Here is a 15,005-nt window from a genome sequence, read left to right as displayed (position 1 = left end):
GGTTCTGATTTTCTGGGAACCAAAGAAAGAATGCAACACAATCAGAAACAAAATTCACAGTGTCCATAAAATAAAAGCCATACCAACAATTCAGAAAAAACATGGCTTCTCCTCTGTTGGACATTATAAGCAAGAGCAAAGAGTAGTCTTAAAAATGAGCAAACAAACAAATGAACAACAACAACAACAAAATGTAGCACCTTCTCATAATCCCCTTTATGAATAACCCAGACCCTAGTTCAGAAAAAGCATTTTTAATGCTCCAAAGCAATATTGTCAAATACATATGCCCAATGGTATGGCTTGATCCTAGAGTAAAATTTAGAATATCTCAAGGAATGTATAGTGTGCATCTTCTGTGAGCAATCTTTCCAATATAACAATGTAATATCTCAGCAGTTACTAAACATTTAATGAGAGTTAGGAAGAAAATATTAATATTATATTCATTGGTAAAAAGCTGAGATGTACCTATTTTACCTTGCTGATTTAGAATGCATCTATTTATTTAATTCTTTAGCAAAGTAGACAATAGAAAGGATACAAGTCACGCAAAGCTTCATTCTCTTCAAAAAAGACAGACTGAAGTAGACAGAACTTCTAAATTATTTTATTACATATCTATATATGTAAAATATAAAATAGAATGCAAAATTCTAATGTTTTGTACAGATGCTTTATATAAATAGCTTTCAGCACATACAAAATAATATTTGGATATTTAATGGAATTTTTTCATTATTTCCATTATAATTTCAGAGATATGTACCAATCAAAAAGAAAATTCTGTGACTCACTTCAAAAAGATTTCTGTGTTTTTAGAATGCTTATTACATATAATTAGTTGTTAACTTCCATAAGAAGTTGGTGAATGAATAATCAATTGGTATAAACTGTCTTTCTGAAGTACTTGTCAGTTTATTTCTATTTCATTGGAGGAGTTAAGAATTTGTGATAAACATATAAAGAGATGCTCCACATCTTATGTCACCAGGGAAATGCTTTTTTTTTTTTTTTGGCTGTGCTGCAGGCTTGCAGAATATTAGCTCCCCAACCAGGGAGTGAACCCCTACCTCCTGCAGTGGAAGTGCAGAGTCCTAACCATTGGACCACCAGGGAATTACCAGGGAGATACAAATTAAAACAAGATACCACTACAAACCTATTAGAATGGTCAAGATTTGAAACTCACAATACCAAATGCTGGTGAGGATGTGGAGCAACAGAAGCTCTAATTTATCACTGGTGGAAATATAAAATGATACAGCCACTATGGAAAACAGTTTGGCAGTTTCTTGTAAAACTAAACATACTTTTACCATATAACCCATTAATCACATTCTTTGGTATTTACCCAGAGTTGAAAACTTATATCTACAGACACAGAAAAAATACCCGGTACATGGGTATTTGTAGCAGCTTTATTCATAATTGCCAAAACTTGGAAGCAACCAAGACAACCCTTAGTAGGTGAACGGATAAAAAAAACTCTGGTACATCCAGACAATAGAATATTATTCAGCACTAAAAAAATTAGCTATCAAGCCATTAAAAGACATGGAGGAAATTTAAACACAATTTACTAAGTAAAAGAAGCCAATATGAAAAGTCTACATACTGTATGATTTGATCAGATTCTAAATGGAATATCAAATAAATGTAAAAATACACTATTGAGGAAGAAAATATGCATTTTAAGTTGTTGATAGCTAAACTGCCAATATATTATATTCTTTAATATATATTCCTTAAGAGCATATATTATAGATACATATATATTATTTAAGGAAAATATATACGTACCTTAACCTCCACTTCACTTCTCCCTTCCCACTCTTATTCTTTTATCCTAGGAAAATCAATTTTGTGTTTTATTTTAGGTTTTCTTTTATTTGTAAGTTGTGGGGAGGGCTCTAATTCTTGTTGAAAAGTGTTGGTGAGCTAATGACACATTGCCACAAGGAGAAAACATCTTAAGTTACAGAATTTAGATTTTTTATAAATACCAATAGGATCTAAATTGCTCAAAATTACCTCAAGTTACCATCAACATCACCATGCTCCTGTTACCAAGCTGCCCCTCCTCACACCCTGACATTCAAAATAAAGAACCCAAATCATTACATGATTTCATTGCTTTTCTGTTTTGTTTAACTAGTTGTGCTGTTTTTTTCTGGGCTGACTGCAATCCACTATGAATTAACTCTGATTTGGATTACTCTAAAAACCTAACCCTGTTTTCATGTAAAAATCTGTATAGCTCATTTTAGTAACAAGAATGCTCACTTAAATTCTAATTACAGCCTGTTATTTGCCGCAAATCTTTTTTTCTGCATAGCAATGCCTAAGTCAATCTTTTTCACTTTGTATCTTTGTAACTTATGTTTTCCTAATGATGCTTTCTCATATATTATCCTAAAGCATACCAAAATACAATATAACTTTGTTTTTAATATTTTTTAAAAAGAGAAAATATTATAGTGTTCAAAGACATCACAGCTATTCATATATATGGATATATATGTGAAAATTATATATATATAAAATTTTCAATCAAAAATTTCAACTAAATATTATTCTACTCAGTCTAATTTTTCAGCATTGGAAATACCCAAAGAGACTTAATCTACTGGGTTACTGAGAAATCTATGAATAGTTCTTATTCATCAGTTTCAAACAGGATAATTGACCGCAGAAACCAAGAAAAAAAGATTTGAAAGAGGATGTGGCAAGGTGGTAAAGGAAGTAAGTTAAAATATTCATAGGGCTCTTGAATAGCAGATTTTGAAAGAGGGGGTTAAAAACACCTTTGTAGGTTCTTCGGATAATCTCTTAAACATGCAAATAAGTGACTAAGTTAGAGAAAATTAATTTAGCGATGGATAGGGAATTTTCCTGTGGCATTTTAGGATCATGTTAAAACTGGCGATAATTAAACCTAAATCTCAAGGGTCTCCTATACAAAGGTAGGAGTAAATGAAGAAGAGACCAAATGACTGAGAAGACTTCTGGGCTGGGATTTTAATCACTGGCACCACGGAAGATTCTCTTTTGCTCCATCATGCCATGAGGGGATTAAAAGACTTCTCTGTCTTCTGAATTTCATGGGCTGCAAGTGGATTTTAATGGATTTCAGATGATTTCATCACAGTGCTGGGAAAACAATCCACAATACTGAAAGCATAAAACCAAATGGACAGTTTTACAATGTATTTCCATTCACTGGTAAACTACTATGACAGTACCGCTCATTATATCTCTCTAAATCTCATATAAAAATAACTATTCATGACAATATTATGTTGACAAATTAATAGTACAATAAGCTATTACCTTTTCAAAACAGATATGATTTTTAAATAGATTCTAAGTAGAATATCAAAGAAATATAAACTACTATGAAAGAAAATAACTGTGCATTTTAAGTTGTCAAAAGACAAATTACCAATAGCAAGACTTTCAAACTGACAATTATGGAAGAGTTAAGTACAAGATACTGTGGGAACCACTGAGGGGTGCCTGGCCAGGAATGGTTGGGGAGAGTTTGAAAATTCAGGAAGGCTTTCTAGGAGGCTTCTTGCTAGAACAAAGAGGGATTACTTCAGAGAGGTCCACATTTCCTGCCCTTCACTCTTCAAATTAAACCACATGGACTCAATCTGGACTTAAAATGTTAATGCCAGATTGACGCATTAATTAAAGCACTTGGTATAACCAAGGTCATCAATGTTTGGTACATCTACATCTTTCTCAAGAAAATGTGAGTTGATCTTCCCTAAAGATTCAGCTCAATACAAAGAAAACTATTAAATTTGGTGACACTGCTATAGTAACAAAGACCAATAATTACTACAATCTTTTTAAATAGCCATTTAAAATTATTTATCAAACTGGAAAAATTCCACATTTAAAGATACTTGTACAATCTGCAACCACTTGTTTTTCCATTTATTTTTAAAAAAGGAGAAACAAATTAGATACTACCACTCATGGGGGATTTTTTTACATATTTTTTCACTAAACTGATATCAGACATTCATTGTACTTCAACTTTTTGAAAAGTCATTCCAGTATTCTGATCAAATGTCATTCTAATATGTGTATACATACACACACACACATACATAGTTAAAAACATTTAAACAAATATAGTAAAGTGATGCTTATCAACTACACCAGTATATACCCCCTGAGATTTGTATACATTTTTTTTTTTCTTTTGAGACAGTAAGCTTTAGGATTTCAGTTTTGAAATTAAATGGAGTAAAGATGATATTTTCCAGTATTTATGCAGTACTCTTTATAATTTAATTAAAAAAAAAAAAAAGAGGGTGCAGCTTGCTCATCACCAGAAAGATTGACAAGACTAATTCTTACCATATCATCGCTAAAGCTTGACTAAACACCTTAATTAAACCATTACATAACAATGAATTAAGAAATAGATATGACAGGATGTGTTGTACTCACTGTTGGAGAGTGTGTCACCTGGGGTTAGGAGTAACTAACTTTGTAACCTAAAATTTTAGAATTAAAAAAATATTGCTTTTGTTCATCAGATATGATTATAATTGTTATCTCAAGCAATGCTCAGAGTACAGTTTGACTGAAGCACAAAAGAGACAGAGAAAATATTCATAACAACTTTTTTCACAAACAAAATTCACACTGAATCCTAAATAAGTAAGATTTTTTATAAGTTAATGTATTCCTATTCATTCTAAAATCATATATATGTACAAATCGCCATTTCTAAAATAATTTCAGGTTTATAAAGCATACATATATAAATGTGAAAAAATAGGTAAATATAAAACATCAAAAAGATTTAGCAACTATGTACTAAGAAAAATTAGTAACAGTAAATTTCTTTCAACAAATATGTGAGAGAGAGAAAGGACATGGACTCTCATTATTTTAAAAATAAAACTAGATAGCCACACATATATATACAATGGAATATTACTCAGCTATAAAAAGGGATGAGATGGAGCTATATGTAATGAGGTGGATAGACCTACAGTCTGTCATACAGAGTGAAGTAAGTCAGAAAGAGAAAGACAAATATTGTATGCTAACTCACATATATGGAATCTAAAAATGGTACTGATGAACTCAGTGACAAGAACAAGGATGCAGATGCAGAGAATGGACTGGAGAACTCAAGGTTTGGGGGGGCGGGGGGTGAAGGGGAAGCTGAGATGAAGCGAGAGAGTAGCACAGACATATATATACTACCAACTGTGAAATAGATAGCCAGTGGGAAGTTGTTGTATAACAAAGGGAGTCCAACTCGAGGATGGAAGATGCCTTAGAGGACTGGGACGGGGAGGATGGGGGGGACTCGAGGGAGGGTGGGGGGGGAGTTGAGGGATGGAGGGAATATGGGGAAATGTGTATAAAAACAGATGATTGAACTTGGTGTACCCCCCAAAAATAATAAAATAAATAAATAAATAGAAAGAAATAAAGAAATAAAAATAAAAACAAACTAGATAGCCACAGTAAATGTTTCCTTTGGATCACAAAACAGCTCTAAAACATTGCTAATACACAATGAAAATACATGTTGTTGTTGTTTTCCTGTACATAGTATCTCATGTGTAAAAGGAAAATAAGTAGGAAAGGTAAACCTGATAGCCTTGGAAAAGGAGATATCAAGCATAATTAACGGAAAATGTCTACCATGAAGATTACATAGTGAACTATGACTACTATAACCAAATATGAGGCCACAGAAGAGTTACAGGAACACAAAATAAGAACAGCTACGAAGGAGGTTCTTTTAAGATACAAAGGAAGCTACCACTTAAAAATGATATAAAAAAATCATAGCTTTTCTGAATTTTTTTTCTTAATTCTTTGGCACTTAAAAACACAGTGCCTAAGTTTACATTTCAAGCAGATTATGAAACAAAGTCTTGGGAAGAGGTAAGCTTTTAAAGGCTGTTAAAAAACACCAATATCCAGGTTGCTAGTCATACTCTACATGAAAACTTTGCAAAGAGCTCCATCTTCAGGCCATTCACAATATGATGAGCTCAGTTATGAAGGTGTCTAATTCCCACTTTTCCTTAATAGTTCTTCCACTGCTATCTTCTTCAGATTTGTTCTGTATTAGCATGGGAAATGTCAGATTAAGACACAAAATTTTACAATTTTCCTTCACATGAAATATTTCTTCATAGATCAGTGCATTGTTCAAACACATCTATGCGTGAAGACCTACCAATGGGAGAACATTGGCTCCATAGTTACTCCCTGAGATTAATTCTAAACAAGGAAGGCTAAAGGAAAAAGAACTCTTTAAACTTCATTTTCTAATTTTAGAAGCAACCATATTAATTTTTTTATCTTCCAAATTCTCAAATTCCTTGTTAGTTTTACTTATTAAATACAACATTTACAAGCTTGTGATTGAAGCAAAACAGAGATGACTTAAGCAAGAGACTCCTTTTTTTACCCTGGTGAATAATATTCACTTCTTTTCCCATTTCTCCTTTCCCCACTCTTATTAAAGTCAGAGATAGAGAACATAAGAAAAGAACCTGGAAGGAATTATATGGAGCAAATGAATCCAATATAACTCTAAATCCAGACTTTTTAATCTTTAAACCCCTATGCAAGTCATTTGACTTCTTATCTCAAGGAATGAGACACATCCCAGACAGACCCACTTACAGATCTCACATGTCTGAAAATTACCGTATTTATTCATTAAGCCAAGCAACTCCTAAAATCAGGGTACAAAAGAAAAGAAGCACTGCTCTTCATACCAAAGAGAGCAACATAGAGTGACTTAGACAACCAACCCCAAATATTTATACAGTTAAGCATATAAATCTTCCACTGGCCACAAATTTTGACCATTAAAATTTCAAAAACAGTTTTATGAACATATTATAATGCCTTCCATGAAGATATTTCCACATAAAGATTACATAAGTAAAACACCCATTTGACAAGAATCATCTCGGGCATGAAATGTTAAATATTCTCCTCATGCAGATAATTATGGAATGACTGTATTACAATTCAGGGTAAGTGTGTAAATCTCTTTAAAAAATGTGAAGACGGCAGCGGCTCCAGGCCTCAGCTCTTCAGGACAAATCTGACACGAGGTCAAAAAGAATCATAGAATCTCAGGTTTGGAAAGACAACCAAAGATAATGTAATCCAACCACTCCTCCAATGCCGTTATTAAAACCAATCTCTATATCTATAGTCTCTTCGACATGTAGTTGATATTTCACTGCCTGACATTAAAGTTACTGACGAAGCTAGCATTATTTGGACCCACATTTAAAGAGCAGAAGGAATCTCATTACCCTTTGTTATTTGTGAAGTAAAGAGATTTCTGGGCCTCCACTTCCAGCAGCGCAGGCACTACATGGGCAGACTTCTCAGTCATGAACAAGAAGAAAGGCGAGGAGGGAGGGGAGCACCACCGCAGCACACGCTCTGCTGGGGCAGAGCTGGCTGAACCACCAGCGCTGCAACCTGCTGGGGGCTCTGCTGTTAACGAGGACGGCAAAGACTAAAACAGAGGATGAATAAGTACTATCTTTTATGTAGTCTGACAACACCGTGTAAATACATTTTTTGAGCCAGTAGACCCAGGTTGCTGTGATTTCTACATTGGTTGACTGAAACGCCTTCATCAGCAACCAGAATCCTTCTCAAATGTATGGGTACTGCTTGAGCCAACGCTGTAAGTCTAAGTCTATCTGGCCAGATTCAATACTATAGACCTTTCAATAAGCTGAGACATTTGAAAAAGCACAAGACAATAAAAAGGAGAAAACAAGGCTCAGTGGAATGACGGTATGATTTGTAATTCCATATATCTAAAAGACCCTTTCTCAATGAAGAGCTAAAGTTGAATGTATTTCATTAAATTTAATTTAATCACTGAATTTTCCAACTAGGGTAGGGAAATATGTTTTCATCAATGAATGATGAAATAAATTCTTTCTGTATACTACATAGGCTACTAATTTAATCGATTATGATATTTTTAATAACTTAATTTCAAGCACTAGTATTTAATTGAGAATATCTATAGTTGATCAGAATAAAACAGTGGAATTTAGTCCATGCATATCATAGATAATTGTTTATTTCTCTTAAGAAAAATCTTATTTCTTATGAGCAAAAATCTAAAGAAGCAAGAAGAGAAAAATATAAAATAAATCAGAAAAGTACTCATTCTTCTTGTCAACTAAAATATAATCACATGGGAGTGCTTATTTAGTTATATTTTTTTTATTTATTTATTTATTTATTTATTTATTTATTTCTTTGGGGGGTACACCAGGTTCAATCATCCGTTTTTATACACATATCCCCATCTTCCCTCCCTTCCTTGACGCCCCCCCCAAGCCCCCCCCACCCTCCCCGCCCCAGTCCTCAAAGGCATCTTCCATCCTCGAGTTGGACTCCCTTTGTTATACAACAACTTCCCACTGACTATTTTACAGTTGGTAGTATATATATGTCTGTGTTACTCTCTCGCTTCGTCTCAGTTTCCCCTTCACCCCCCGCCCCCTCCCATACCTCGAGTTCTCCAGTCCATTCTCTGTATCTGCATCCTTGTTCTGGTCACTGAGTCCAACAATATATTTAGTTATATTTTTGTAGACAAGAAAGAGAAATATTAATTTTAATACAATTCTAAAGAAATTGATAAAAACATTAAAAGTTAATTGTACTGTCACAAACAGTACGTTCTTCAATGTAAAACTCAGAATTATTGGTTATCTGAGACGTAAATATAATACTCTTGTCACATATCATTATCAGCATAACAAAAGCTATCACCCTTTTTGAATGATGACTGTTTGTAGCACTATACTAGGTGCTCTACAAACACTAGACAAGTTTATCACCAAATGAGTGTTAAGTATATTTTATTAAGTGAATTTTTCAAATATGAAAATTGTAGCTAAGATGCCACATTCTTTGCCCAAGGCCCATCTGTCTGACCGAAAACTGATGCTCCATTTTGTCTCCCTGCCTTTAAAATACCACTTTAAAGCCCTATGCTATACTTTAACAATCATATCAACATATGTGTTCTAAGAATTTAATTTTTATAATCTATACTACTATACTCATAACAACTTAAAACTATAAATATATCATGCTTTTACTTTATAAAATATTTTATTGATCTCAACAATAACTAGATGGAATTTAATGCATACAAGTTTAATCAAACATTAATAGTTTTACTGTATTTTAATGCTATACTAGAACATTATATTAAGAATCAGAGAATTAAATTGCATAACAGAAGCCAAACTTTGAGGATATTAAAGTGGTTGCTAAGTAATGAGCAAAAGAAATAAAGGATTGATTTTCTAAGTTAAAAAAAGTTGAAAACAATTTCTAAAAAGTAAAAATATCCTGAACTGTCATTAATTATGCTCGAGAGTATATTTTTAGATATGAATCTTTAAGGGAAAAAAATGCAAAGATAAGAAAGAATTCTCATAAATCAATATTTTAATTTTCTTAGTTTTCCAAGTAACAGAAATTCACAAATGCAAATAGTTTAAAATGTAATCAATTAATCTAGAGTATAGTATTATGGTACTCTATGTCAGATATAACAGTAATTTTTAGAGCAGAGATGCATTTAGCCATATATTTGCTTTTTTTTAATTACTGAAAAACATGAAGTCTTAACTTTTAAGATTAATTTAAGTTAACTTTACTGCTAAGTTTTCATTTTCCCTGTGTTGAGAACATTTAACCATGACCTCATACTTTTGAATGTTTATGTGTGTGAAATTAAAATTTTCTTTCTGAAGTTACACTCAACAGGTTATATATTTTGGTAACAATCAGAATTGACCTGTCCTTAAGGAAGCAGTTCAGAGGATCCTGAGTCCCATATTTGGAAAGGCTGTTAGTCTTTCCTCACCAGAAAGAGAGACTGACCCATTTGCAATCGCCACTAGGTGGAAGTCAAGGCACAGGCCCCTGCTGTGGTCCCAAGTCTGGCCTTGCTAACATTTCACCCAGAGCCTTAGTGTGGAAAGCAGGGACCATGCCTGACTCACTGCCATGTGCAGGCCCCGTGCCCTCTCAGATGCCTACAAAAATGCTGACAGCAGTGCAGAGCCTTAACCCGCCACCTCTCTGAGTTTTGAACCTCAGCCAGGAATGAAAAAGAGTGAGCATCTTATAACCACAGCCAAGCTCGTGACGGCCTGATCACTCCAAAGCCTCTAGATCATTTTGAAGACTATCCACATAATCAGTTTTGCAGATAAGTATTCTTTTTTAATCTTTTCTGCCAAAGGATTCAAACAGCTCAACAGCTCTTGCTGTTACTCCTCATTCTAATCAGCCCTCCTTCCTCATACTTCTGATATCAGTGGTTTGTTCAAGAGTCCCCGAATATATATTTCTACCCAAACAGAGTTGAGACACAATGTCCAGGAGCTAGGCACCGCAGAAGGCCACTTACTGCATTTGTCTGAGGGGAGAAAATTGCGAACTTCTGTGAGGAACACAGACTTCAGATAGCACACTCCAGGCATCAACGTACAAAGGGGCAAGCTTGGCAGGTCGACCATAATCACCATCAGAATCGAATCTTGACCACGATAGTCAAGGTAGGGTTTGCCAAGTCCAGATGGGCAGCTCAAAGCACAATAACTCAAAAGTATCCTTAATTCAGGCTTCATGAAGAAAATAAAGGGAACTACTGAATAACCCCTAAACCTATAGTATTGATTGAGGTCTATTTATAATTGTGTCTAATTAATAGATAGCTTGAGCATAACTATATGTACATACCAAAACTACAATGTATACTCAGTAAGGCTGAGATATAAATTTCCAATTGTCTCCTCCTAAGAATTGGTGAAAATTCTTAGTAAATGTGATAAAAATTGAGGTGTGTGGTATATTCTGTCTTCCTTGTCTCCTTGTACTGCCCATGTGTCTTTGACCTCTTCTGGGAACTCTGAGATCTAGGTGCTCATATTTAGAAGAAAGCTATTGAGGTTTGGATTAAACCTAGACTTTCTCTGTGTCACTGACATGCAAGCTAATAACTACCTAAAGGAAGAAGTTAGTAACAGGCCGAGCATAATGGCTAAGTTTATGAGTCAACTTGGCTAGGCCACAGTACCCAGATGTTTGGTCAAACGTGTCTGGATGTTTCCATGAGCGTATTTTGTGGATGAGACTAACATTTTAATCAGTAGACTTTGAGTAAAGCAGATTACCCTCCATAATTTGGTGGGCTTCATCCAAACAGTTAAGAGTCTTAATAAAAAGATTGACCTACCCTGAGGAAGAGGTAATTCTGTCAAGAGACTACTTTCAGACTTGAAGTGCAACATCAACTATTCCCTGGGCATCCAGCCTACTGCCTTGTCCTGCAGATTTTGACCTTGCAAGCCTCCACAATCACGGAAGTGATTCCTTAAAATAAATATCTCTCTAGACACAGACATGATAGGGATGGAGATAGAGATATATACATCCTATTGATTCTGTTTCTCTGGATAAGCCTAATACACTGAGCTTCTGCAAGTAGATTCCTGAATGCCAACAACCTGAACTATATCCAGAGGGAAAGTCACTCATACCTTCTTCAATTTCCCTTGGGTGGATATCAGATGACACACGATTTGTAACTGTATTTGTAAAAGGACAGGGACTGCACAGCTGCCCAAATAATGAGAACTTACCCATCACTGAAAATATTGATAGTTTGCTTAATTTACACTAAAAGCACTGATTAAAAAAAAAAAAAAGCAGTGCAAAAATATACCTCAATTCTGCCTCTTTTCAAAAATCATGTTTTTTTTTTTTTTTGTACGATCTTATTTACAAAGCAGAAATAGAGACACAGACATAGACATAGAGAACAAACATATAGATATCTAGCAGGGAGGAGGGGTGGGATGAACTGGGAGATTGGGATTGGCAATATATACACTATTGATATCGATACTATGTATAAAGTAGATAACTAATGAGAACCTACTGTATAGCTCAGGGAACTCTACTCAGTGCTCTGTGGTGACCTAAATCAGAAGAAAATCCAAAAAAGAGAGGATATGTGTATATGTATAGCTGATTCACTTTGCTGTACAATAGAAACTAACACAATATTATAAAGCAACTATACTCCAAAAAAAATTTTTTTTAAATCATGAGTTCTTAATCCACTGCAAATCTACAAAATTTTGAAAGAACTTGCTGCATCCTAATTTTTATTTTGTGAAGATACAAATTTTCATATAATTCCAAAATATCAAAGAAGTAGCTTCTTAAATTTCAAGTGCATGGTGCAACACTTTTTTTTAGATTGCCCCCTGTGTCAATAAAGAATGCATTTAGCTGCAAGTACCCATCCAATATGCTGCAGATGAGTTACAGGTGTGCTATAACTGTATCTCTCCCATTGGCTCTTGGATCATCTGGAAAGAGTCTAGAGTGGTCAAAGTTCCTGGGCCAAACATCTCCAGACATGAACAGCTTTTTCCAGAGCTCCACAAAGGACTGTTCCAGTAGAGTGAAGATTAATGGTTGCCCTATGGTCCCCATGGGCAGTAAAAACTAAGAGTCACATCCAGCCATTCGCTGTTCTACCATGACATCCTACACATGACCAAGTATGATATATTACCTGAACATCTACTTCAGTAGCCAGCACACTTTGCCCATCACGACATGGAGCCCAAGGAGCTACTGAAGGAGTTCATATAATAGGTACTCATGGAGCATAGCATATAACCCAAGGTACAGTTTCAAAGGTCTGGCTGGTAAGCTGAGAGGGAGGCTGGCAAGCACACATTCAGGCAGCACCCCCCAGTCTCCACCTTTGCTGGATACTTCTCTTTGATGTCGCTTGTATTCCCTTGCAGTAGAGTACAAGTGAGTTGCAGGGTGACTGATCTAACTACCTATGCATTTCTACTGATTAGACTTTTATTATTTTAAATACTTGATATGAAAAAGTCTGATTAGATACAACATCTACTCACATTATCACAAGATATTTTAACACTACATCTGTCGCTGAAAGAAACTTAAAAGCTTTTAGATTCTTAGATAATAATTTCAACTGGCATAAATTTGTAAATGGTAAAAATACATTTTAAAAATATTCTCCGCTATTTATGCAAATAATTTCTCATTAGTAATTATTACCAAGAATTTGAAGAGGTCATAATTTAAAAGTCTTACTAAAATTTTTCAAATTATTTTATCTATCTTTATGCAAATTAAATATTTAATTTTTGTGTAAGTTAAATGTTGATTTTCTCTCAGACTCCTCTGTATTTTATTATTGTCATCATAAATTCTCTGAGAATTATCCCAGTGTGCATTGCAAACATTATTATTTTCTACGTGTATCATAATTAGATACAGGATGAGAAACACTGGTTAAAACAGACCATTTTTCAACATATATCAAGAAATCCTCAGATTGTTGCCACACCACCTACTCCTTTAAGCTTCCTAAGTGCAAATTATATGCCTACTTCATCATTAGATCTTTAGTTCCTTGTCTGGTGGCCAGCCCAATAAATATGTGCTAAAGGAATGGATACATGACAAGTATGGAAAAGGACCGCCACTTTCTTTCAAAATAAAATTTTAAATTTTTAGCTATTTCATTACGAATAGGAGAAACTTCTAGAATTGGGGAAATTCTTTTTTACCTCAAAGAAGCACTCTAAACTTAGAATAAGAACATATATTACCTAGCAAAGAAGAAGGAATTCTTAGACAGCATTTCAAAGAGCAGTGGTAAAGGGCAATGTCACTCTGACCCTCCAGATTCCCTCTGACCTCTTCCCACTGTCTAACTCCCCCTAAATTCTCTCTCTTTCCTGGTCTGACTTCTAAAAGTGACTTTATGGAACATTTTAACTTTTTTTTTCTTTAAAATTAAAAAAAAATCATTTTTTTTAAGTATACGAGTCCTTAAAATATGTTTCCTATAAGTCAGTGGCTGCCTACAAAGAAAAGTTTTCTTACTCTTGTCACAATGTTTCTCACAAAGAAACATTTCCATCCCTCTCAATGACATTGCCCACTTTCAACTCTGCTGAATTTTCACTTCAAGTCAAAATTTGTTCACATATTTATAAATTATCAAAAGGTGAAATAAAAGACAAGAAAAGCAGAAAATATGTACAACGTTCTCATTGCAAGAATATTAGCAAAGCATCTAGTTAATAAGATAATACTACATAAATTTACCAAGCTTTCTGGAAGGTTTACCACAGTCAGAGTCAGAAATGGAAATATCCTTAGATATTTTCCCTTCCAAGAGTAGAATCTACCCAAAAGTGATAGCTACACTTCAAGAAAATTTGATTTTGGCCTCAGATAATGGTTCCTACAGGAATAAAAGAAAAACAACAAGCAAACACACAAATGAACAGCAGATATTTTGGCTGTGAGGCCAGCATAATTTACCGTTTAACCCACCCACATGCACCCTATTTGAACAGCTGGAATATGTTTCATTTGTTACATGATTAATTATCACTTTTCCTAAAATCAATAGCCCTCTATACCTCATAGCAAAAGAAGCCAAAATGATACACCACCTTAGGAAAAAACCTAGGTGGGTTTAGCAAAGCCAGATTTACCAGACTCAATCAATTACACATTCCTTTGGTACCTGTGTGGTTAATCTGTTTTTAATTGAGCTCTATTGTTGTCATATACTTAGTAAACAAATGAGCATAGGTGCAAATATCATGACTGTTTACAGCACAAATATTATGCAGCTTGCAATTTTAGAAGACCCGTTGGCAAGACTTAAAGCTGAAAGTATTTAATGTTCAGACATATTCTTTTCCTTACACTTTTGTTTGTGATTTTTTTGTTTTCCAAACATCCCACATCCAGCTGTTCAGCTCATGTGACATCATGGCAACTGAATGGACATACCATAGAAGCTCTTTTTTTTTGGCTGTGCTGCATGGCATGTGGGATCTTAGTTCCCTGACCAGGAATCG

This window comes from Hippopotamus amphibius, chromosome 13 (genome assembly GCF_030028045.1).
Source record: "Hippopotamus amphibius kiboko isolate mHipAmp2 chromosome 13, mHipAmp2.hap2, whole genome shotgun sequence".
In the NCBI taxonomy this organism is placed as follows: domain Eukaryota; kingdom Metazoa; phylum Chordata; class Mammalia; order Artiodactyla; family Hippopotamidae; genus Hippopotamus; species Hippopotamus amphibius.
This window is presented reverse-complemented; position numbering follows the sequence as displayed.